This window comes from Giraffa tippelskirchi, chromosome X (genome assembly GCF_054371585.1).
Source record: "Giraffa tippelskirchi isolate mGirTip1 chromosome X, T2T-mGirTip1v1.2.pri, whole genome shotgun sequence".
In the NCBI taxonomy this organism is placed as follows: Eukaryota; Metazoa; Chordata; class Mammalia; order Artiodactyla; family Giraffidae; genus Giraffa; species Giraffa tippelskirchi.
This window is the reverse complement of record NC_137289.1, coordinates 41,881,916-41,908,843: the sequence shown is the minus strand read 5'-3', so window position 1 is coordinate 41,908,843 and position 26,928 is coordinate 41,881,916. Positions and strand designations below refer to the sequence as shown.

The following is a 26,928-nucleotide window of genomic DNA, read 5'->3' as shown; positions in this document are numbered from 1 at the left end:
ACCACAGTTCCCAGCGGAGGCACTCATGGCGCCACTGGGTCCAACCGCATTCGCTCCACTCCGCCTTCCCGCCGCATTTGAATTTGAGTGGACACTGATATTAAGCCGCAACTTTCTTTGTCTCTTTTCCAACTCCACCCCTTCGTTTTGACATGGTCACATCCAAGGTGGGGATGGCTCCAGAGCGAGAGATTGGCTGCCGCTTTGGGGGTAAGGCGACCGGGAGATGGCCGGAATTAGTTCTTCCGGAGCGCGAGTATACGCGGAAGTCCGGCTACTCCCGCCCTCCTTTTTCTCCTGCTCAGTTCCCATTGGCTGCCTGTCTTAGACAGGCACTGAGGTCGCGGAGCTGGACCTCTGGGCGCGAGGCGTGTGTATACCAGTGCGCCTGCGTTCGTTTGCCCGGCTTTTCAGAGTGTGCCATGTTTTCTCCGAGTTTTACCGCTTTTCCCGAAGGGGTTGAATGGCTGCCTTGGTTACTGGCGAGGTTCGGCACAGTCAGTGGCTGTGCAGGGCGACCGTGTTTCAGTCTTACTGAGCTCTCCCTCAGTCTGGATCAGATGGCAACGCGCGGTAAGTCGCACAGATGCATGCAATTCATGACCAGGGAGAGGTCTCAGGGCTTGTTTCGTGTCTCTCCCTGGAGAGTAACCTGGGTCAGGGAGCTTGGGGTTGTGTATGGCTACGTGTGACATCACAGATGCTGTTTTGGGTACGCTTGATCTCTCTGAGCCATTGGCCAGGATTGTGGGTGATGGGGTATTTGATCGGAGTGGATTTTGAGAGCCATAGTCCAAAGCCTCTAGGATGTGTGTGCCTGTGTGCCGGGATGTGCATTTTTGGAGCTTTGGGGCACTTGAGTCCCTGGGTGTGAGATCTCTGTGTAGGCGTCTGCGCCCCAGAATGTGAGATCTCTGAGCTTTTGATTCTGGGTCCCAAGTTGTGCTGTCTCTGAGCTGCTTTGAGGAGGGGTTTGTCTTAAGGTGGAAACTCTCAGCTGCTTGGGGTCTGCGCACAGGGTGCAGGTTTTCCATTTGTCTGGGAACTTTATCTGCAGGTTGTATGATGTTCTTGAGTTACTCAAAGTTATGTCTTTCTGCTTAGCGGTTTCTGTATTAACTTAGTAAGTGTCCGGAGTGGTTCGGAAGTCAGTCTCCGTGATGTGAAGTATCTGTGCGATTCTCATTTGTTTCTGTCTTGACGACCTTGGTCTGTTTGGAGGCTCTTTGTCGCAGTGTGTTTGGTCTCTGTCGTATTTGAGGGTCTGAGGCTCGAGTTGTGAGCTCTCTGTGCAGATACTCAGTGACCTTTTTTTGTGTGTCTGGGTATCTACCTGAGCTGTTTGGAGTCGTTGTGTTAGAAATAAAACCTCTTGAGTTCTTGGCTGTGAGGTCTCTGTCCAGGAGCTGAGGATTTGGAAGCTGGCAGATATGATTCCGAAGCCTGGAACCTGACATGCTGACTGTGTGTCATTGAGCGTGTATGATAATTAATTCAGTGGGGCCAGTGTCGGTCTTGGAGGGTACCTGTGCATGTTAGCGATGTGTGTAAAGGGCCTGGCTCCCGACTGTCCTTCAGCAAATGTTTTCTGAGCACCTGCCATATACCAGAGCGCTATTCGAGGAGTTTGTAACAGGACAAAACGGACCAAGTCTCTCGTTTCAGAGACCTGGTAGTCAGTAAGTAAATCAAGGGTGGGTGGCAGGCACTATGAAGAAAGATAATACTAGATCAGGGGAAAGGGGGTGTGTGGGGTATGATGTTATTATTTTATTCAAGATAATGAGGGAAAATCTCCCTGAAAGATGGCAATTAAGCAGAGATGTGGAGGAAGTGAGGGAGCAGGCCATGGGCTTACCTAAGGGAAGAGCATTCCAGGCTGAAGGAGCAATAAACGCAACAGTCCTGGCAGGGAAATCTACTTGAGGTGCTTCTGAATGTCAAGGAGTCCCGTGATGCTCTGAGTTTGTCATGTTTCATTGGGTTTAGCACTCATTGCAAAGGGTCTGGTGCCGAAATCTCTGTTTCTCCCACAATTTGTGGTCATCCGCATTTCACAGATGAAGGACTCAAGGCTCCAACGTGTGCCCTGCACCTTCTCTCCTAGCTATACCTGAAATTAGGAGTGAAACCTTCTGGTCCATGATGAGACAGAAAGCTTGAGTATACCAGCTGCAGGGATGATAGCATCCAGCTGAATGTCAGTCAGCCAGCGGATATCAGTTACAATATGGGAATCGCGCCTCATAACACTGCTACTCTTGATGCAGGGCAGGACTTAAGAAGGAGGAAGCAACTGGGGCAAAGGAGGGAGGCAGGAAGGAGAAGCTGGAGGACAATGAGAAAATAAAACCAATGGCTTCATCACATTGCTTGGATTTGGCCCATTTTACCTTGAGTAACTGGTTGTGTTAGAATATAGTCACCTTTTCTCTGTCCCTACCCATTTTTTCCCTCCCTTTGTCTGTTGTGCCAGGGATACCACCTGGGCCTGGAGATTTCTGTAAATTTTTCAACTACAAGCTCGATTTTTAAATAGATTATCTATTTCTTTTTGGCTCAACTTTGTTAGTTAGTTCCTTTCACCGAAATTGCCAGATGTAGTTATTATAATCATTCACAGAATCCTTTTAATTTCTGTGAGATCTGAAATCTATTTTACTTCCGATATTCATAAGTGTTGTCTTTAGATATCTTGCTTTTTTTGGTCTACATGAGTAGACGTTTATGAATTTGTATTGATCTTTTGAAAGAGCCAGCTTTGGGTTTTGTTGATCATCTCTACTTTTTTTTTTTCTGATATGTGTTCTGATCGCTATTTCCCTTATTTTGCTGACAGTCTCGCTACTAATGAGGTTTACTAAAGTCCCTGAGAGTTTCCCAAGCATAGTGAAAACGGACAGATTCTAGGGCACTATTGTAGCTGCACTAAGTGAGATGCACCGAGTGCGGATCATGAAATCTCCATTTTTCTTTTTTTAGAATTCCTCAGTTCTGATTGACATGGACAACTTGTCTAGGCACTACTAGAGCAGAGGAATGGTCTTATTTTGCCTCCTGCCAGGCTCTGTCTCCACTGGGAGCATGTGTAGGTGACAGGGGTTTGCTGCCTTCTCTGATGCACAAACCCAAGACCTCCAGTCTAGGAGACTCACTGACCTGCTGTCTGCTGTTCTGAGGATTCAGACTGCTGTTCAGACTATCCTTTCTACAAAACATCCTGATGCAGTCTTGCCAAGCCTCTATCTGAAAGATTTCTGAAGAAATCCGATTTCTATTTCGTGTGCATTTCTGAGGTAAGATCAATTTGTGTTATGTGGTAGCTGTTATTCTACATATTTTGCCATAGCCGTTGGATCTTAGCCTTGACTGAATAAATACAGAACACACTGAGGTTTCCACAATGCCTCGAGACCAGTGGTTCCCTGACTGCTGGGCGACTCTGAGCAAGTAACATAGTGTCTCTGTGCCTCATTCTTCCATTAGCCACATAGAAGCACTAGCTTGGAGTAAATTTAACTACTTCATGGGGCAGTGTAGAACACTGACCATGTTAAGACAGGGGAAAGTGTCAGAACAGTATGTGCCATATGGTACGTTCCCGGTCAATTCTAGCTGTTGTCATTACTGTAGTTAATATTATTGCTGTTCCACATTTCCCTGGATAGTGCTCCAGGGACACAGTGTCAAGACCACCTTTGACTCACCGCATGGACCTTGCAGCATCACTTCAGCCCTTCAGGGCCTCAAGAATGGATTGTATGAGGCATGGGGGAAGGATTTTTTTTTTTTTTTTAGCATAATGAGTATTCGGCTCTTCCTGTGGGGACATTGTGAAGCCTAAATACAACACTGAGGCTTCATCATGTGCTCGTATGGAAAAATTTAGTGCATATTCTCTATGCAGTTACAAGTCTAATGACCCCTTCCTATGATATGTATAATGACAGGAAGTAAGTGGTCACTGGCCAGTTATAGAACTAGAGTATATAAAGTTTTAAAAACCTTATAGAGGGTCATTTAAAGGCCAAGAAACTTCTTCACATAGTTTTTTTTTTTTATTTTGGCTTTCTTTTTATCAAGTCTAATTCCCCTGTATCAAATTCTGAAAATCTCAATCTAATGAAGATATGAAAATGTTAATAGTCAAACTTTCATCATTAATGCTTTATTTCTTGTTTAGTTTTCACATTGCCAGTTTTAGTGTGTTTCTTATTTCTTCTGCTAATATTCATGATTTTTAATCCAAGGGTAATGGTGTGGATATTTTCATAATTTTCATAATAAAGGAAATTAATTTTCCTTTATTCTAGGAGGTTTGTCATAGAGGATTTTACTATGATTTGTGTCATACAGTATTCTGCCTATGTTTTCTTCCTAGAGTTATATAGGTTCTGGTCTTACATTTAGGTAAATCTGAGGAGATCGTCAGCCATGATTTTGGATGGAGAGTCTGAGGATGGGACACGGGTGCTAGAGAGCGGAGTTGGGGTGGGAGGGGAAAAGGGTGGGGGCAGGGACGGGGGTGTGAGTACAAGCAGAAACGGAAGTGAAGAGAGGCAGGAAGATAAGCTCACCCTTCTGAACCGTGGTTAGCTCTCCATGTGTGCACGTATAATGAAGTCTTTGAGTACTCATCACAACACTATGAGGTAGCATTTTTAATGCTGTCATCCCTTTCGGCAGCTGAGGAAGCAGAAACACGTAGCGGTTAACGGGTGAATGAATTTACCCAAAGTCACCTCCCTGGCAAGAGCTGAGTCAGATTGGTGCCAGGTGGAGAGGAACAGAGACGTGTTGTATCTGACCCCCAATCTGGAACACATTGCGGTGTCTAGTGTACTCTGGATCAAAAGGCAGATCCACATGTCCATCCGCAGGAAACTTTACCGTGTACGGATTGAACACAGTGTCTCCTAAGTGCATGAAAGACCATGGGATGTCAGGTCAGCATGCACATATCACAGAGAACAGTTCCTGGTCCAAATAATAGATACAGTATCATGAAGACATTAACTCCCCTATCTCATACTTTTTAAAAATGAAGAGAACGGAACCTGGAAGGCAATAGATCACATATTAAGGGGTTTTTTCCCTCTCAATTGTGACATTCTAGGTAATTTCCAAATTACCTATTTCTAGCTTTTAACAAATATTTATTTTTCATTGATTGATTATTATTTACAGTATTGGTTTGATTTCTGTCACACCTCAACCTGAATTAACCATAGTTTTCGGTGTACATATGTCCCCTCCCTCTTGAATCCCTCCCACTTCCCGCTCATTCCCACCCCTCTAGGTTATTACAGAGCCCCCGTTTGTGTTCCCTGAGTCATACAGCAAATTCCCATTGGCTATCTATTTACATATGTTAATGTATATTCATCCATGCTACTCTCTCCATTTATCTCACCCACTCCCTCTCCTCCCCTACCCTTGTGCACAAGTCTGTTCTCTATGTCTGCGTCTCTATTGCTGCTCTGGGATCAGGTTTATCAGTACCATCCTTCTAGATTCCACATGTATGCGTTAATATACGGTATTTGTTTTTCTCGTTCTAACTTACTTCCCTCTGTATAATAGGCTCTGGGTTCATCCACCTCCTTAGAACTGACCCAGATGCATTCCTTTTTTTCTATGGCTGAGTAGCATTCCATTGTATATACGCACCTCAGCTTCTTTATCCATTCCTCTGTCGATGGACATCTAGCTTGCTTCCATGTCTTGGCTACCGTAAATAGTGCTGGAGTGAACACTGGGGTACGTGTGTCTTTTTCAGCTTTGGTTTTTGGAAGGTCATATGCCTAATAGTGGGATTGCTGGGTCACATGGTGGTTTTATTCCTAGTTTTTTAAGGCATTTCCACACTGTCTTCCATAGTGACTGTATCAATTTACATTCCCACCATCTCTAGCACTTGTTGCTTGTGGACTTTTTGATGATGCCCATTCTGTCTGGTGTGAGGTGATATCACGTTGTAGTTTTGATTTGCATTTCTCTAATAATGAGCTTCTCTGGTGCCTCAGATGGTAGAGAGTCTTCCTGCAGTGCAGGAGCCCCAGGTTCAATCCCTGGGTCAGGAAGATCCCCTGGAGGAAGAAATGGCAACCCACTCCAGTATGCTTGCCTGGAAAATTCCATGGACAGAGGAGCCTGGTGGGCTACAGTCCGTGAGCTTGCAAAGAGTTGGACACGACTGAGCGACTAACACTCTAATCATGAGTGATGGAGAGCATCTCTTCATGTGTTTCTTAGCCATCTCTATGTCTTCTTTGGAGAAATATCTGTTTAGGACTTTTGCCCACTTTTTGACTGGGTTGTTTGTTTCTCTGGTATTGACTTGTATGAGCTGTGTGTATGTTTTGGAAATTAATAGTTTGTCAGTTGTTTCAGTTGCTATTATTTTCTCCCATTCTGAGGGTGGTCTTTTCACTGTGTGTATAGTTTCCTTTGCTATGCAAAAACTTTTAAATTAAATTAGCACCTAGTTATTTATTTTTGTTTTTATTTCCTTTATTCTAGGAGGTTTGTCATAGAGGATTTTACTATGATTTGTGTCATAGAGTATTCTGCCTATGTTTTCTTCCTAGAGTTATATAGGTTCTGGTCTTACATTTAGGTCTTTAGTCCATTTTCAGTTTATCTTTGTGTGCGGTGTTAGGAAAGTTATGACCAACCTAGACAGCATGTTAAAAAGCAGAGACATTACTTTGCCAACAAAGGGCCGTCTCGTCAAGGCTATGGTTTTTCCAGTGGTCATGTATGGATGTGAGAATTGGACTATAAAGAAAGCTGAGCGCAGAAGAATTGATGCTTTTGAACTGTGGTGTTGGAGAAGACTCTTGAGAGTCCCTCGGTTTGCAAGGAGATCCAACCAGTCCATCCTAAAGGAGATCAGTCCGGGGTTTTCATTAGAAGGACTGATGTTGAAGCTGAAACTCCAATACTTCGGCCACCTGATGGGAAGAGCTGACTCATTGGAAAAGACCCTGATGCTGGGAAAGTTTGAGGTCAGGAGAAGGGGATGACAGAGGATGAGATGGTTGGATGGCATCACCGACTCAATGGACGTGGGTTTGGGTGGACTCCGGCAGTTAGTGATGGACAGGGAGGCCTGGCATGCTGCGGTTCATGGGGTCGCAAAGAGTCGCACACAACTGAGCGACTGAACTGAACTGAACTGATGGTGTTAGGAAGTGTTCTAATTTCATTCTTTGCACTGAGTTGTCCAGTTCTTCCAGCACCACTTACTGAAACTGCTGTCTTGTTCCCATTGTATATTCTTGCCTCCTAAGTCAAAGATAAGGTGCCCACATGTGTGTGGGTTTTTCTCTGGGCTTTCTATCTTGTTCCCTTGGCCTTTATTTCTGTTTTTGTGTACTGTCTTGATGACTGTGACTTTGTAGTATAATTTGAAAGCAGGTAAGTTGATTCCTCCCGCTCCATTCTTCTTTCTCAAGATGACTTTGGCTATTCAGGGTCTTTTGTGTTTCCGTACGAACTGTGGCTTTTTTTTTTCTAGTTCTGTGAAAAATGCCATTAGTACTTTGATAGGGATCACATTGAATCTGTAGATTGCATTTGGTAGTATAGTCATTTTCACAATATTGATTCTTTCTACCCAGGAACCTGGATTATCTCTCCATCTGTTTATATCATCTTTGATTTCTTTCATCAAATTATAATTTTCTGTATATAGTTCTTTTGTCTCCTTAGGTAAGTTTATTCCTAGATGTTTTATTCTTTTTGTTGCAGTGGTGAATGGAATTGATTCCTTAATTTCTCTTTCTGATTTTTCATTGTTAGTATGTAGGAATGCAAATGATTTCTGTGTATTGATTTTGTATCCTCCGACTTTGCTAAATTCACTGGTTAGCTCTAGTAATTTTCTGATAGTATCATGGTATTCTATGTACAGCATCACGTCATCTGCAAACAGTGAGTGTTATACTTTCTTCTCTTCCGATCTGGATTCCTTTTATTTCTTTTTCATCTCTGATTGTTGTAGCTAGGACTTCCAAAACTATGCTGAATAATAGTGGTGAAAGTGGACACCCTTGTCTTGTTCCTGATCTTAGGGGGAATGCTTTCAGTTTTTCACCATTGAGAATAATATTTGCTGTGGGCTTATCATATGTGGCCTTTACTATGTTGAGGTAGGTTCCTTCTATGCCCATTTCTTGAAGAGTTTTAATCAGAGCCAATGCCCCCACAGACTGAGGGGTCCACAGGTCATGATTTTAGAGCCCCCACCACTTGATTTACACTGGGTGACTCTGCAAACCCTCCAACCCCTCTTGCGGATACAAACACACACAACAGCACAGCAGAAATTGTGAGCCTGTCTTTGTCTCCTGAGGTAATTGCAGATTTGTGGACTCACTACCCAGAGTTGTCACTGGCCATCCTTTGCTCATTCTTGTCCTGAACAGGGTCACCGCAGAGATGCGTGGACCAGTCTCCCCTAGACTGTGGACGTCTCCTGCCTCCTCTTCTCGTTGTTAGACATCTCATGTTCTTTCGCCTTCATCTCCCATGTCAGCAGGGGGCTGGGCCCATGCACATACACGCAAACACAGGTGACACAAGCACACACCTGTACACACGCATGTGCAAGGCACAGGGACACAAACAGGGAACAAATGTGTCAGTACCTGAAGAACCAGTGGTTCACACGAAATGCAGTGATTTCATATTTCTCATAGGAAAATCCATTCTGATCTTCAAATGTGAAATATACAGAAGTCCAACTTCCATGAAAGAGTGTTCAAGCCTAGATTTTGATAGAAGAAATACAAAGAATTCCATATTTTGCGAAGAAGCAGTGGTGCACATATTTTCATTTGTGAAACAGAGAGAACTCCAATACCATATAGGTTCTCCATATCTTAAGAAAACCAACGCCATGATTTTCGTCTGTGAAATATAGAGATTTCCATATTTAATGTAAGGAAGTCACCACCCAGATTGTCATATATGAGGTATAGAAAATACCATATTTCATGTAAGAAACTCAGCATCCAGATTTTCCTAAAGTGAAATACAAAAAGTTCAATATTTCATGATGTAAATTCAGCACTGACATTTTCATATGTAAAATATAGAGAATTCCATTTTTAACTGAGTAAAATTTCACCCTGATTTTCATATGTGAAATATACCGAATTCCATAGTTTAGGTAGTAATATTGGTGCACAGATTTTGATATCCAGAATATACACAATTCCGGATTGTACATGGGTAAATTAGCACCCAGTTTTTCATGTGTGACATACATAATGTTAAGTACTGCCTAGAGGAAAATTTGAGCAGAGATTTTCCTATATGATATATAGAAGATTTCATATTTTGTGGTAAATGGGTGTCCAGGTTTCACATGTGATTCTATAGAGAGAACTCCACATTTCATGTGGGAAAATTGGCAACTGTATTTTCATATATGAAATATAGACTTCAGGGTTTTTTTGTATGAATGTCTGGGATGGGATTTCCTTATATGAAAGATGAAAAATTTCTTATGTCATGTGTGAAAATCTGTTCACTGATTAATATATGTGAAAAGTAGAGATTTCATATTTCATGTAGGTAAAGTTTTTCCCAGTGTTGTATAATGTGAAATATAGACAGTTACATATTTATGTAATAAAATCATAAGATTTTCATATATGAAAAATACAGAATCCCATGTATCAATATAGCAGAAAAACCCTTCCTCCAATTATCACCTGTAAAATATACAGAAGTCCATATTTCATTTAGGAAAACTTCTAATGTGATGTCCACATGCAAAACACAAAATTCCACATTCACATTTGAGAAACTATGCCTACAAAACCCATGCTAATATTTTAATATGTGAAGTTTAGGGAATTTAATATTTAGTGTAGGAAAATGAAAGTCTATATTTTCAAATGCTAAACACAGAGAATTCCATATACCATGTAGGAAAATGTGCAGCCAATATTTATAAATGCGATACGAAGAATTGAACATTTCATTTGTGAAATGTAGAGAAATACATATATTGTAGAACACACAACGCCAATATTTTCATATGTGAAATATAGATTAGTCTATATTTAAATCAAGGAAATCTGTGCTCAGATCTTTTATATGGAATGTAAAGAGTACCACACCTCATGTAAGACAAGCTCTATCTAGATTTTCATTTGTGAAATGTACACATTTCGTATTTCTGGAATGAATATTTGCTACTGGAATTTCATATTTGAATGATAGAGAATTGTACATCTCTTGTCAGAAAATTTAATTGAGAAATTCATTTATGAAAGTAGAATTCCATGATTCAGCAGGAAAATGGATACTCAAATTTTCCTATGTGAATAATACAGAATTCCCTATGCTTGCAGGAAAATACGTGCACATATATCCATATGTGAAGCAAGCAATATTTCATATATCATGACCAAACATATACAGCTAGATTTTCAGACATGAAATACAGATTTCATACTTCCTGGAGAAAATTCTGTACCCATATTTTCGTGTATGAAATATAGAAAGTTACATATTTCCTGTAGGAAAGTCATCTTTCAGGCTTTCCTATATGAAATATAGAGAATTCCATATTTGAAGTGGGAAAATCTGCACTAATACTTTAATACAAGAAATGTACAGAATTTCATATTTCATGTAGAAAATCTGCACCTAGATTTTCAAATGTGAAATATAAAGAATTCCATTGTTCGTCAAGTTAACCTGCCCTCATGTTTTGCAAGGGACATACAGAGAATTCCATATTTCATGTGGGAGAATCTAAACCAAGATATTCATATATGACATGTAGCGAATTGCACATATTATGGAGCAAAATCAGGGTCCACATGTCATATAGGAAATATAGGGATTCTATATTTCATAGAAGCATATCTAAGGTAAGTTTTCCATATTTGAAACATAGAAAATTCCATAATTCATGTAAAAAATATGAACTCAAATTTTCGTATCTAAAATATACACGTTTCATATGTCATGTAAGAAAATCTGTACCCTGGTTTTCATATGAGAAATGAACAAACGTCCATATTTCATCTCAAAACTTCCTCATCTTGTTTTTACTTGGGAAATATAGAGAGTTCCATATATTTTCTAAAATATCTGGCCTGAGAGTCCCACATACGAAACGTGGAAAATTTCATATGTGATGCGTGAATATCTGTACACTGATTTCTATATGTGAAATATAGAGATGTCATAGTTCAAGTAGGAAAATCTGTTCCCAGATATCTATATGTGAAATTAGAATTACATATTCTATGTCAAAAAATCATAATTAAGGTTTTCTTATATGAAATATGCAGAATCCCATATAGCAATATAGCAGAAAATCTACACTTAACTTATCATCTGTAAGATATACATGATTTCATACTTCATTTAGGAAAATCTGCACTCAGATTTCCACACGTGAATCATACAGAATTATATAATTTCACAGTTGAAAACCTAGGCCCACAACACCTGTGCCAATATTTTAATATGAGTTCTAAGGAGAATTTAATATTTAATGTAGGTTCCTGAATGTCTATATTTTCCAAAGAGAAACACAAGAGAATTCCATATGTCATGTGCAGAATGTGCACACAGATTTTAATAAGTGTAAAATAAAACATTCAGTATTTAAGCAGGAAAACCTTTTTCCAGATTTTCATATAGCATATTGCATGTTTCATGCAGGAAAACCTGTGTCTAGATTTTCAAATGGGAAATATAGAGAGTTACATATTTAGTGTAGAAACATCAGCACCCATGTTTTCATATGTGAAATACAGAGTATCCCCAAACAAGGAGATCTGTGTCCATATTTCTTTATGTGAAATATGAAATATGCCAACTTTCATGTAGGAAAATCTTTACCTAGATGATCATTTATGAGATGTACAAATTTCCTAGTTCAGTAATGAAAATTTGCCTCGGTGTTTCATATTTGGACTATGGAGAATTATATACTTCATGTCCGAAAATCTTAAGTGAGATTTTCATTAGAAAACTGCAAAATATTCCATACTTTATTCAGGAAAACATGTGCTCAAATTTTCCTATGTGAAGAATACAGCATTCCATATTTATGTAGGGAAAAGAGTGCAGAGATATCCAGATGTGAAACATACAATAGTCCATCTATCATGACCAAAAATATACAGCTAGATTTCCAAACATAAATACAGATATCAAATTTAATGTAGAAAAAACTACACCCATAACTCATATGTGATATAGAGAAAATTGCATATTTCATCATTCAGGAAAATCATCATTCAGGTTTATATATGCATAAAGCAGGGCATTCAAAACCAGTGCTCTGGAACAACCCATAGGAATAGGGTGGGGAGGGAGGTGAGTGGGGCTTAAGGATGTGTGGGACACATGTATACCTATGGCTCATTAATGTTGATATATGGCAAAAAGCATCACAATATTGTACAGTAATTATCCTCCAGTTAATACAAATAACTTAATTTGAATTCAAAAACGAAAAAAGTGGAAGGAACTCTACTCAGTGCTCTGTGGTGACCTAAATGGGAAGACAATCCAAAAATGAAGGGATCTATGTATGCCTATAATAGATTGACTTAGATGTACAACGGAAACTAATATAAGATGGTAAAGCAACTCCATTCCAATAAAAATTGTTTTCAAAATATAACAATTCAACTATAGCTCCAGCAGTGAATGAATAAATGGTTCCCCCATTTGCAATATATATGTCTGAGGGGACATTATGCTTTTTAAGTATAATATTTCAGTTAGAGGAAGATAAAAACTATATCATCACATGATATTGTTAGTTAATTTACCTGAGTTATAGAAACAGAGTAGAATGTGATTATCTTGGGCTAGTGGAAATAGACCATGATGGTCTAAGTTACCCACTTTCAGTCAAAGTTTGTATAATCTCACCAAGGAAGATACTGTAATAGGGGCAAGATGGGCATGGAGCTGCCGTCCTTAGCTAAAGACCATAGAGGTTAGAAGACCAGGTCCACCAATAGTCAGCCTCTCAGCAGAGTGTAGTAAAAGGTATATTTCAGCCTTCGTCCATGGCCCTCCAGGTCCTCTGGCCTTGGTCTGGGTAGCAAGGGGTGGAGCCTGGGGACAGGCCAAAGGCCGAGTCTTGCAGAGGTCCAGAGACCTTGCTAGAGACACTCACTGGCCTGGCCCAGGGTTCAGAGCACTAGGCAACCTACCTCTGCCATCCCCACCTCCATGACTCAACGCTTGCAATAATCTGATTGGGTCAGAGTCTACAAGACCCAGCTTCCCCCCCAAAGTTAGGGTAGACTGAGAAGACTGAGGGCAACTGTGGGCTGGGCACCTGGCTCCCTCCTTTAAGGTGGCTGGGCAGGGTATGGGGACCTTGGTAAGAGGAGGGCCCAGAGACTGAGAGCTGCATCTTCAGCTGTGACTGGCCACTGGTGGGAGGACCAAGACTGGGTGCTGGATGAATGCTCTCAGGCAGGATAATCAGCTTGCCCAGGAAGCCCCTCCTCCTAAACAGGACCTTGGAGTGTGAAAGTCAAGCTTGGAATCTTACCTTTCAGCATTGAGACTAATATTTGTTTTGCTAGAGGTTTACAGGAACACAGTTACCTCACTATGACTTTTCTTCAAGAATAGAATATCTGACAGCAAGAAGGTTGTCAGAGCTAATCACATTCCTCCCTCAAGTTTTGTATAAGTGGGCATTCTTGAAAGTGTTTGGAAAGTTCAGGATTGTTAAAGGCATAAGCCACCCATCTCCTTGCATGGCCCTGCAAGAAAATGCTCTCTTCCTTAAACTGCAATGTTCTGATGTTGTTTGTCTAACTAACCCATGGGTACATCAGTTCAGTTCAGTTTATTCAGTCAGTCAATGTCAGTCGTGTCCGACTCTTTGCGACCCCTTGGACGGCAGCACGCCAGGCCTCCCTGTCCATCACCAACTCCCGGAGTTTCCCCAAACTCATGTCCATTGAGTTGGTGATACCATCCAACCATCTCATCCTCTGCCGTCCCCTTCTCCTCCCACCTTCAATCTTTCCCAGCATCAGGGTCTTTTCAAATGAGTCAGATCTTCGCATCAGGTGGCCAAAGTACTGGAGTTCCAGCTTCAACATCACTCCTTCCAATGAACACCCAGGGCTGATCTCCTTTAGGATGGACTGGTTGGATCTTCTTGCTGTCCAAGGGTCTCTCAAGAGTCTTCCCCAACACCACAGTTCAAAAGCATCAATTCTTCCACGCTCAGCTTTCGTTATAGTCCAACTCTCACATCCATACATGACTCCTGGAGAAACCAAAGCCTTGACTAGATGGACCTTTGTTGGCAAAGTAATGTCTCTGCTTTTTAATATGCTGTCTAGGTTGGTCATAGCTTTTCTTCCAAGGAGTAAGCATCTTTTAATTTCCTGGCTGAAGTCACAATCTGCAGTGATTTTGGAGCCCAAAAATATAAAGTCTGCCACTGTTTCCACTCTTTCCCCATCTATTTGCCATGAAGTGATGGTACCAGACGGCATGAGTTCTCTGAATGTTTAAGCAAACTTTTTCACTCTCCTCTTTCACTTTCATTAAGAGGCTCTTTAGTTCTTCTTCACTTTGTGCCATAAGGGTGGTGTCATCTTTATATCTGAGGTTATTGATATTTCTCCCGGTAATCTTGATTCCAGCATGTGCTTCATCCAGCCCAGCGTTTCTCATGATGTACTCTGCATATAAGTTAAATAAGCAGGGTGACAATATACAGCCTTGATATACTCCTTTTCCTATTTGGAGCCAGTCTGTTGTTCCATGTCCGGTTCTAACTGTTGCTCCCTGATCTGCATACCGATTTCTCAAGAGGCAGATCAGGTGGGCTGGGGTTCCCTTCTCTTTCAGAATTTTACACAGTTTCTTGAGATGCACACAGTCAAAGGCTTTGGCATACTCAATAAAGCAGAAATAGATGCTCTTCTCGAACTCTCTTGCTTTTTCGATGATCCGGCGGATGTTGGCAATTTGATCCCTGGTTCCTCTGCCTTTTCGAAAACCAGCTTGAACATCTGGAAGTTCATGGTTCACATATTGTTGAAGCCTGGTTTGGAGAATTTTGAGCATTACTTTACTAGCGTGTGAGATGAGTGCATTGTTCAGTAGTTTGACCATTCTTTGGCATTGCCTTTCTTAGCAACTGGAATGAAAACTGACCTTTTCCAGTTGTGTGGCCGCTGCCGAGTTTTCCAATTTTGAAGGCGTATTGAGTCCACTGGTTTCACAGCATCATCTTTTCGGATTTGAAATAGCTCAACTGGAATTCCATCACCTCCACTAGCTTTGTTCATAGTGATGCTTCCTAAGGCCCACTTGACTTCACATTCCAGGATGTCTGGCTCTAGGTGAGTGATCATGGCATCGTGATTATCTAGGTCATGAAGATCCTTTTTGTATAGTGCTTCTGTGTATTTTTGCCACCTCTTCTTACTATCGTCTGCTTCTGTTAGGTCTATACCATTTTTGTCCTTTACTGTGCCCATCTTCGCATGAAATGTTCCCTTGGTATCTCTAATTTTCTTGAAGAGATCTCTCGTCTTTCCCATTCTATCGTTTTCCTCTCTTTCTTTGCACTGATCACTAAAGAAGGCTTTCTTAACTCTCCTTGCTATTCTTTGGAACTCTGCATTCAAATGGGTATATCTTTCTTTGTCTCCTTTGCTTTTCACTTCTCTTCTTTACACAGCCCTTTGTAAAGCCTCTTCAGACAGCCATTTTACTTTTTTTGCATTTCTTTTTCTTGGAGATGGTCTTGATCCCTGTCTCCTGTACAAGTTCGGGAACCTCCGTCCATAGTTCTTCAGGCACTCTGTCTGTCAGGTCTAATCCCTCGAAGCTATTTGTCACTTCCACTGTATACTCGTAAGGGATTTGATTTAGGTCATACCTGAATAGTCTAGTGGTTTTCCCTACTTTCTTCAATTCAAGTGGGAATTTTTCAATAAAGACTTCACGATCTGAGCCACAGTCAGCTCCCAGTCTTGTTTTTGCTGACTGTATAAAGCTTCTCCATTTTGGCTGCAAAGAATATAACCAATCTGATTTCGGTGTTGACCATCTGGTGAAGTCCATGTGTAGAGTCTGCTCTTGTGTTGTTCGAACAGGGTGTTTGCTATGACCAGTGCGTTCTCTTGGCAAAACTCTATGAGTCTTTGCGCTGCTTCATTCTGTACTTCAAGGCCAAATGTTCCTGTTACTTCAGGTATCTCTTGACTTCCTACTATTGCATTCCAGTCCCCTGTAATGAAAAGGACATATTTTGGGTGTGTTAGTTCTAGACGGTCTTGTAGGTCTCATAGAACCGTTCAACTTCAGTTTCTTCAGCATTACTGGTCAGGGCATAGACTTGGGTTACTCTGATATTGAATGGTTGCCTTGGAAACAAACAGAGATCATTCTGTCGTTTTTGGGATTTCATCCAAGTACTGCATTTCAGACTCTTTTGTTGACTATGATGGCTACTCCCTTTCTTCTAAGGGATTCTTGCCCACAGTAGTAGATATAATGGTCATCTGAGTTAAATTCAACCATTCCAGTCTGCTTTAGTTCTCTGATTCCTAAAATGTCGACATTCACACTTGCCATCTCCTGTTTGACCACTTCCAATTTACCTTGATTCATGGACCTAACATTCCAGGTTCCTGTGCAATATAGCTCTTTACAGCATCGGACTTTCTTTCCATCACCAGTCACATCCACAACTGGGTGTTGTTTTTGCGTTGGCTCCATCTCTTCATTCTTTCTGGAGTTATTTCTCCACTGATCTCCAGGGGGCACCTACCCGCTGGGGAGTTCATCTTTCAGTGTCCTATGCTTTTGCCTTTTCCTACTGTTCCTGGGGTTCTCAAGGCAAGAATACTGAGGTAGTTTGCCATTCCCTTCTCCAGTGGACCACATTTTGGCTGAACTCTCCACGATGACCTGTCCTTCTTGGGTGGCCCTACACGGCATGTCTCATAGTTTCACTGAGTTGGACAAGGCTGTGGTCCATGTGATCAGGTTGGTTAGTTTTCTGTGATTGTGGTTTCAGTCTGTCTGCCCTCTGATGGAGAAGCATAAGAGGCTTATGGAAGCTTCCTGATGGGAGAGACTGACTGAGGGGGAAACTGGGTCTTGTTCTGATGGGCAGAGGCATGCTCAGTAAATCTTTAATCCACCTTTCTGTTGATGGGTGGAGCTGTGCTCGCTCTTTCTTATTTACCTGGGGCCAAACTATGGTGGAGGTAATGAAGATAATGGCGACCTCCTTCAAAAGGCCCCATGCATGTACTGCTACACTCAGTGCCCCCAACCCTGCAGCAGGCCACCACCAACCCACATCTCCACTGGAGACTCCTGCACACTCCCAGGCAAGTCTGGGTCAGTCTCTTGTGGGGTCAGTGCTCCTTTCTCCTGGGTCCTGGTGTGCACAAGGTTCTGTTTGTGCCCTTCAAGAGTCTATTTCCCAGTCCTGTGTAAGATCTGGCGGCTCTGTGGTCAGGCTAATGGCGACCCCCTCCAAGAGGGCTTATGCCATAGCCAAGTCTGCTGCACCCAGGGCCCCTGCCCCTGCGGCAGTCCACTGCTGACCCGTACCTACACAGGAGACACTCAAACGCAGTTCTGTCTCAGTCTCTGTGGGGGCTCTGGGTCCTGGCGTGCACAAGGTTTGTTTGAGCCCTCTGAGCATCTCTGGCGGGGATGAGGTTTGATTCTAAATGTGAATTTGCCCCTCCTACCGTCTTGCTAGGGCTTCTCTGCCCTTGGACGTGGGGTATCTCTTCAAAGTCGCTCCAGCGCCTACCATCTTGCTGGGGCTTCTCTGACCTTGGACATGGGGTATCTCCTCAGGGCCGCTCCATGCCACGCAACCGCGAAACCAGTATTAGCCAACACACTCCAGTATTCTTGTCTGGAGAACGCCGCTCCTTGACAGAGAAGCCTGGCAGGCCACAGTCTCCAGGGTTGCAAAGAGTAGGACACTACTGAAGCGACCCCGCATGCAGAGGCACAAGACTGTTTTTGCCTGTGGCAGCTCTGCCCCAGTAAGAGTTGACCGTGAAGGTGGCACAGCTGCTTGGCTTGCAGGGACCATGGCAGCGCCAAGTGTGCAGGGACACGGACTGCCTCCACCGCAAGACTTATGGCCCTATCAGTCTTTTCTCAAGCCTCTTGTAGCTGGCGATCAGAAGGCCTCTTTGGCCAGTCTTTCTCCGTAACTCCACCCGTTCAGGCACTTAGAGGGCTTCGTTGCCTGGGGACCTTCTCTGTTGTTTGGCACATCGGGCACACAGAGGGGCCCCCCTGGCTGGGTCCTACTCCGTAGACTGGCGCATCAGGCACTTAAAGGGGCACCCTGGATGGGGTCCTCCTCTGTAATTCAGTGCGTCAGGTGCTTGCTGGGCCAGCCTCTCTATTGTTCAGCTGCCAATGCTGGCAGTGTGGGAAGAGAGAGGCTATGGTGATGGCTCCACCGCCAAACGTGACTCAGCAGTATCGCCTAGCTTCCGTGGCTGCCCGACTTTCCTCCACAGGCATTTGCCACCACAGTCTCCTCCCTCATATCCCCTTGATCAGTCTCTCCACAGTCAAGAGCAGCCCTCGCTTTAGGATTGCTCCACAATCCCTAAACTCCAGCTACCAGCCGCTGCACCTTCCAGGGGATCTGCATCCCCGTCTTGGGTATGTATGGCTGCAAGGACTGTCTGATTCTCATCCCACTTAGGCTGCCACAGATCAGCTGTTTCACTCTCATCCTTAAATGTTTCTCCTCTGACTCCGACAATTGCCCCGACGTGGGGATCGGACCCTTGCTTCAGTTCCCCCACCTGCTGAAGGCAGGTCCAGTCCTACTAACACTTCTGTTTTTCCCTAGTCCCTTCATCCTACCAAGGTTTGGGTGGGTCTATATATTATTTTCCACTAGTCAGGGACTCCTGTCCACTCTCAGCTGGTGTTCTGCATGCACCTCTGTGTCTGAAGGTATATTCCTGATGTATCTGTGGAGAGAGATGTACTCCGCGTCCACCTATTCCTCTGCCATCTTGTTCTTCTGTATGAATTTTAAAAATAATTTCAAAAAACCAGGGAATTAGAAAATTGAAATGTGTGTGAAATGTTTGTTTTGCCATTTCTATACTATATATCAGTCCCCATTTATATATTTAAATGTTTCATTAACTAGGATATGTGGAAAATATGTAAATAAACTGGGATATGTGGGATAAGTGTGATAGAGGTAGTGGATGCGTATATCAGTTTCTTCACTTTATCTACTGCATATCACACATAAACTGCTTCTGAAGAACTCCATAGTACACTTTGGGAGAATGAGAATAAACTGGGAAATGAAATTGCTAGGAAAATAATTTAGAACTTACCGAACTCTATCATGACTGACCTCGAGAAAACACTACAGCTGGGATCAAGAGGTTGGAATTTTGTAGATCCTCCTAGTTTTTCTCTCATTGTTTTGCTGAGAATCACATCCTTCACAGATTTCTACATCCAATAACAGTGGTACTGATAAATTGTTTTTAACTTTAATTTCTTTTTTTGTGGATGTATTCATGAGTTGCAATATTATATTTGTTCAGATTTACAACATAGCAATTCAGTTGTTTTATATATTATACTCTGTTTACATTTATTATTAGATAGTTGGTATATTCCTCTGTACTGTATAGCATATCCTTGTTGCTTAAAGTTCAAAGTGAATAGTTTAAAATGAAATATTAAGTTCTAATGAAAACCATTGTAAATTACAAAGGACTGAAATCACAGTGTGCTTTCTCTCTCTCCAAGGATGTAGTAAGCTTGAAATCAATCTTTTAAAAAAGAAATAGGAGAATAGAATTATGGACATGGGGAAAGGGGAGGAGAGGGTGAGATGTATGGAAAGAGTAACATGGAAACTTACATTACCATGTGTAAAAGAGATAGCCAAGGGGAATTTGCTGTATGGCTCAGGAAACTCAACCAGGGGCTCTGTATCAACCCAGAGGGGTGGGATGGGGAGGGAGATGGGAGAGAGTTCCAAAAGGGAGGGGATATATGTATCCCCTAGGCTGATTTATGTTGATGTTTGACAGAAAACAGCAAAATTCTGTAAAGCAATAATCCTTCAATAAAAAATTAATTAACTAAAATCACAAAAAGTATCTCAAACAAAAATAAAAGGAATAGGGAAATCACCAACTACTTTGAAATGCAGCAATATACTTATAGAAATAAAAATGTCAATGCACCAAGAAGGAATCACAATGGACATTAATTTCAGTAAATATTATCATAAGCATTAGCAGTCAAATACTTGAGGTAGAAGAAGGAGTCATCTTATTTCTCTTAATTGCTGAACATCGTCCTCCTTCTTACTTTGATGCAAGGTGCTAGAGACATGTCCCACAACAAGAAATGGATGCATGCATGTGTGCTAAATCTCTTCAGTTGTGTCCGACTCTTTGTGACCCTATGAACTGTGGCCCACCAGGCTCCTCTGTCCCTGGGAATTATCCAGGAAAGAGTACTGGAGTGGGTTTCCATGCCCTCCTCCAGGGAACCTTCTCCACTTAGGGATAGAACCTGGGTCTCCTGTGTCTCCTGCATTGCAGGCAGGTTCTTTACTACCGGCGCCACTTGGGAAGACCCAAGAAATGGATGGCGTGTATGCTAAGCCGCTTCAGTCGTGTCCGACTCTTTGAGACCCTACGGATTGAAGCCCGCTAGGCTCCTCTGTCCATGGGATTTTCCAGCAAGAATACTGGAGTGGGTTGCCATGCCTTTTTCCAGGGCATCTTCCCAATCCAGGGATTGAATCCGTGGCTCTTAACGTTTCCCACATAAGAAGGCAGTTTCTTTACCACTAGCGCCACCTGGGAAGCCCCAAGAAATGGATACCTGTACTTACATCGCCATGGTTAAAAGCAGGTGCTTGAATGGAAAAACATCAGGGAAACTATCACCCCACCTTCCCGCTCCATCTCTAGGCTGAGTGCCACAGGAAGGTTGTTATTTGTTCAGCCCTCCTCACTCCACCATACGTTTGGCCAATTGCTTTGGCTCATGGGCTACCAGTCCCTCATTGGCTGCTACTGTGGAGACTGTCGCTGCATTCACTGTCACTGGACTATCCCATCATCCCTGCAAGTTTGCAATTCAGTCCGGATTTTTTTTTTTTTTTAAAGCCAAATGTTCTAGTTTGCAAACAAAAAAATAGGATAAGAGAAATCTAGATAAGGTAATTTCATAAGATATGGTGCTTGATTCCAGAAATTTAGAATTTTCTCATTTTACACTGTGTTTGAGTCCTATTTTACACATGGAAGTGAATTGGGATTGAAGAGATAGAATGGGTAAGTGTGATTTTTATATCTGCTACTGCTGGTGCAGTGGTAAAGAATCCACCTGCCAATGCACGAGACGAAAGAGACATGGTTTCTATCCCATGGTCAGAAAGATCCCCTGGAGTAGGAAATGGCAACCAGTTCAGTATTCTTGCTTGGAAAATTGCACGGAGAGAGGAGCCTGGCGGGCTCCTGGCCATGAGGTCAGAAAGAGTCAGATATGACTGAGTGACTGAACACACACACACACACACACACACACACACACACACACACTGCTCTTTGTGTCCATGCGTGCTACCTCGCGACAGTGGTGCCCGACTCTTTGCAGACCCTGTGGACTATAGCCCACCAGGCTCCTCTGTCCATGGGATTCTCTAGGAAAGCATACTGGAGAGGGTTGCCATGCCCTCCTCCCGGGGATCTTTATGACCCAGGGATCGAACCTGCCTCTCCTGCGACTCCTGCATTGCAGGCGCATTCTTTACTGCTGAGCCACCCGGGAAGACCACACTGTTCTTTATCGGTTGCTATACACCACATAAAAATCTCTGGATGGTACCTAAGTATAGGTGGGAGAATGAAAATGAAAAAGGCCGATGAAACTTTTCGGGAAACCATTTTGACCATAAAGATCCCTAAAATCGCTGAGAAACCACAAATAGATATAACCATTTAGGAAAGTGACGAGTTGCAATACGCTAAGAAAAAAGTACACGATTTTCCATCGAACGAATGACACATCCGACACACATTGAAGCAAAGTTAATGAAGTTTTTAATGTTTTCGTTGGGGTGGAAATGTGCCTCTTCATCGCTACAGGTCTTTTCTCTCCAAGTGAGAGAAGAAAAGTCTGGTTTGCGATGTTCAGGCGGTCCTGAGGCAGTTTATCTGCAGCTGTTGTATCTGATGATCGCTTTAGTGGCCTCGGACATGGCATGCTTGCCGATCTCTCCAGGCAAGAGAAGACGAACAGCTGTCTGGATGTCATGATTTGTGATGGTGCGGTGCTTGTTGGAGCGGGCCAGGCGCCAGGCCTCTTCGGCGATCCGCTCAAACATATCCTTCACGAACGAATCCATGATGTTCACGGCCTCACGGGAGAGACTCAGGCCCGGATGGACTTGCCTCAGCAGCCTGCGGAAATAGATGGCGAAGCTCAAGAAGTCGTCCGGACGGGAGCGGCGGCGACGGCGACGGCGACGGCGGCTCTTAGCCGTCTTCCGCTTTGCCTTCTTTGGCTCGGCATCAGACGACTCTGGTCTGGAGGGCTCTGTTTCCGAGGGCTCAATTTCGGAGGTGCCAGTTTCTCTGGTGCTCAGATCTTCCTGAGAGTTGTCAGAGGCTGGTTCAGCCTTGTGGGAGACACCACCCCCCATGGCTCAGAGGGAAGACCAGTGCGGGCGTTGAAGGCCGTTGGCCGAGTTTATAGGCCCTGCGTTCCCTGACGTCACAGACACTGTCCATATCTGATTGGATAAAATGCAAAGCAGGGAGGCCTGTTACTATGGCAGCCCATGTCACTTCTCACTGGATGTCCCACCTCCCAACTCCTGCCACGCCCCTCCCCCACGCTTAACCCCCAGTCAGCCAAAATCAGTGGTATCTTCAAACTTTCCCTGACCTCCACCAGAAAAATCTTTGAACTCTGCCCCATGTAGGAAACAGGCATCCATTCACCTCAGCTGACTTATGTCTACTATTGATGCATGAGAAGTTTGAAAGATGTCACCAAAGTCACTGAAGTTGAAAAATGAAATAATCAGTTAGAGCTTCCTGAGAGAGTCTGACTGACCTCCATAACTCAAGCTCTTTCAGGCATCAGAGAGACTCAGGTCACTTGGTGGATATTTTACTCCAACACAGAATCTTCTCCTGATTGACCTGCAGTGGCATGAGCAGAATGTCCTGGCTTCCTCAGCAGAGTGCTCCTGAAAATCCTAAGAATTAATTGACCAGCTATTATCTCCGAAACTTATCAAAACCAATGATCAATTTGAAGAGACTGACAAAATCCCATTCTCCAAATACAGAACACAAACAGAAATAGGAATACTTACACATACACAGTGAAAATATTTAACATTTTTCAAATTTTAAATTGTTTTCTTAAACATTATATAGGTCCCCCAAGTACCACACATACTGGAATTGATTAATGATTTATAGCGGTTATTTCTCAAAAAATGATCACTCTTATTGCTGAAAAGCCACCAGGGTGAGATAAAATGAATAAAATGATAAATAAAGCAGCTAGGAGTAAACGTATCTAAGGTGGTGAAAGACCTGTACGTAGAAAAAGTAAAACCCTGATCAAAGAAAGTGAAGATAATACAAACAGAGGGAAAGGTTTACCTTGTTTATGGATGGGAAGAATTGATATTGTTAAAATAAACATGCTATCCAAGGCAATCCACATACTCAGTGCAATTGCTGTGAAAATACCGGGGCATTTTCCACAAAACTAGAACAGACCATTTTAAATTTTGTATGGAAAGACAAAAGACCCTGAATCGCCAAAACAGTCTTAAGGAAGAAGAGCAGAACTGGAGGAATCAGGTTCCCTGACTTCGAACTATATCAGAAAACTACATTAATCCAGTCAGTGTAGTATCGGCACAAAAACAGACACGTGGAACAGAAGAGAGAGCCCAGAAATAAACCTATGTGCTATGGTCAACTAATCTATAATAAAAAAACAGAAGAATATACAGTGGAGAGAAGACAGTCTCTTCAATAGGTGCTGCAGGGATAATTGGATAGCTACATGCAATAAAGTAAAATTAGAACATTCCCTAACAGCATATACAAAAATAAACTCAAAATGGACTAAAGACCTAAATCTAATACATATATTGTGTATGAAGTCATTTTAAGAAATAGAATCCATTAGATATCTTAATGACCTGTGTTTCTTTCACATTTGTAAATTCAGAAATTAAATGAATACATCAGTTATAAAAAAAACATTAAAAATACAAAACAATTGGGTTTTGAAGAGATAATTGGGACCTCAAAGGACTCTGATACACAGAAAATCTAGGATGGAGAAGGGAAAAGCAGTTTGATGTTGAAGATTGGAAGGGGGAGTAACACTAGTAATTATTCACTTCAGTTGATGATTGAGGAAATAAGAGAACCTAGTGAGGAATCACCTTGCAATGTTGTGGTTCACTGTAAAGGCAAAATAAGGGAAATGGCTTCATAGCTGAATTAACAATTGCAAGTCTCAACTCGTGGATGGTGGTGTTGATGGGATAGGCATACCCCATTCAGAAACCTTTTCAACATTACCATTGTTTATGGATTCCCTTAAAAAGAGGACCCCAACACAGCATAGAAGTTAAGTGCAACAAAAAATTTCAGGAGAAAAACCTCATTTCACACTGCCTAGAATCAGAAGTTTCTACCCTAACTCGTTCAGATGATCTAATGTCATTCTTTTCTAGCCCTTATTCTGTTGTTTTTGAAGTGGAAAATCTTGATGATTTTCAGCTTAACATCATAGGGATGCTGAGGGCATTCAGTCAGAGAAGCTAAAAAGTTCATGTTGACTCCATGTCAGCCAAGGAGGGAGTCAAACTGGTAGCCACGGTCACTGAGCCACTCTACAGCGAGGTTATCCTGACTAAACCAATAATGGTCTTCCTGGTGTGTTCGGGTCTAGTGACAGTAGTGTAACAAGTATGATTATTTATCTACTGTATTGTTCATTTTATAAAACTAGTTAAGATCATTTAAATATCATATGAGTATTAGAAAATGGCCAAATAGTAAAGAATCCACTTGCAATGCAGGAGACTCAGGTTCAATCCCTGGGTCCAGAAGATCCCGTGGAGTAGGAAATGGAATCCCACTCCAGCGTTCTTGACTAGAAAATTCCATGGACAGAAGGGCGAGGCAGGCTACAGTCCATGGAGTCACAAAGAGTTGGACACAACTGAGCGACTAATACTTTCAACACTTTCAAGTATTCTAGAGCTCCTGTACAAAATGCTAGTGATTGGGTCACTTAAACAACATTCATGTATTGTCTCATACTTGTGGAGGCTCTAAGCCCAAATCAAGGTTTCATCTGAGTTGGATTTTATGCAAGGTGTGAATGCATAACGGGCCTCCGTTCCTGGCCACTTTTCTTGGCTTGTAGATAGCTGAAGTCTCCCTATGCCTCCCCACGTTTTCTTCCCTATATGTATGTATCTATGTCTGATTTTCCCTTATTATATAGATATAAGTCATTTGGATTAAAACCTACTCTAATGAATGCATTTTAACTTGATCACTTGGTAAATACTCTATCTCCAATTATGATCACATATGAGTATGAGTGTTTATGGCACAGATACATTAATTTTAGAGGCAGAAAATCAACCCTTAGGAGATATGTATTTTGAATTAATTGTGGGCATATCTCCTGCCTCTTCCATCTTATTTAGAGAACACTGGTGACCACTTATGAGAAACAAGGTGGCCCCACCACAGTCATTTTCACAGTTCTGTGATTGTTCAGTAATTTTGTTTTCGTATTTTATTTCTTTTTCTCTGTGTGAGCGAGAAGATAGTGTATCATTTTCAATTGCTGCAAAGTATTCTTTACACCTACAGTTGTAATTATTTCCTGTTGTGTAGGATATAAGAATCTGTAAGTACACCACTGTCAGCCAAACATTGAGATGAAATCCTGATAATCCACGAAATCAAACTTTTCCTGAGCCCTTCAGGAGAGGGACAGGGCTCTACAGGACAAAAAAAACAAAACACTTTCTTGAAACTGGCAGAACCTCATGAGATAAAGGAAAAGAATTGAGGTCCTTGGGCAAGATACTAGAGAGAGCCTCCCTGAGTAGTACAGGTATGAAGTGGACAGTGCCTTTTCAAGAATGGGCAATGAAGGTCTGTATCTTTTGGTCCAAAATAGAAGAATTCTGATGGGCTATTATACCTCCAGGGCTCTCCTTGGTCACTGCAGTAAATATTTAGGAAATGTGAGTCCAATTATCAAGAACATTATTTGGTGTTTTGTGGAAAGTTAGAGAAATCTTATGAGAGAACATTTACAACAACTACAATGGGAGGGGGGGAAGGGGAGAAAAAAGAAAAAAAAAATCCAAAAGAATCTACAGAACAAGTCAAAACAAAAATAATCAATGTTTTTCTTGAGTCACTGCTGTCAGAATCCTTTCCCTCGCTGGGAGTCACAGTTCACCTCACCTCCCTAGAAACCCCTCTAACACTGTGCTGCTGTCTGGACCTGCTGTGGGGGCAGCTCAGATTCTAATCTGGTCCTAATCTTCTGTGTTCTTGTCTCCAACGTCCACAGCTATCAGAACTAGTGCGTTTTCTTTTGTGGGAGCTCTCGATGACCTTTTATATATTCCATAGGCACAGAATCTGCGGATTGAATCTTCAGCTTGTACAGCTGGTGGGAAGGTCTGGGGTCTTCTTCCTTAGCCGCACTGCCCCTGGGTTTCTATTGTGGTTTCATTTCCACCTCTGCATGTGGGTCGTCCACTGGGGTTTGCACCTGAGGCTGCCCTGGAGGAGTTGGGTTTCCCCTGTGAGGGCCAGGTGTGGAGGT

At 42.3% G+C, this 26,928-nt stretch overlaps 1 protein-coding gene and 1 pseudogene across 25 annotated transcripts in view; one reads left to right on the top strand and one right to left on the bottom strand.

Annotated features, from left to right (window-relative positions):
- Nucleotides 1-404: 404 nt before the first annotated feature.
- LOC145537098 (histone-lysine N-methyltransferase PRDM7-like) overlaps nt 405-26,928 on the top strand; it is a 44,125-nt gene continuing 17,601 nt past the window's right edge. For 14 of the 24 annotated variants that reach the window (XM_081567759.1, XM_081567745.1, XM_081567755.1 and 11 more), the window contains exons 1-2: nt 405-573; nt 2,983-3,296. The gene's annotated coding sequence lies outside the window, so the exon portion shown is untranslated. The remainder of the gene's footprint in view (nt 574-2,982; nt 3,297-26,928) is intronic. The other 10 variants (XM_081567762.1, XM_081567749.1, XM_081567763.1 and 7 more) reach the window with 1 other exon arrangement.
- LOC145537097 (histone H2B pseudogene) lies at nt 22,105-22,751 on the bottom strand (annotated as a pseudogene). The gene has a single exon (XR_014076202.1). The product of XR_014076202.1 is annotated as a histone H2B pseudogene (transcript).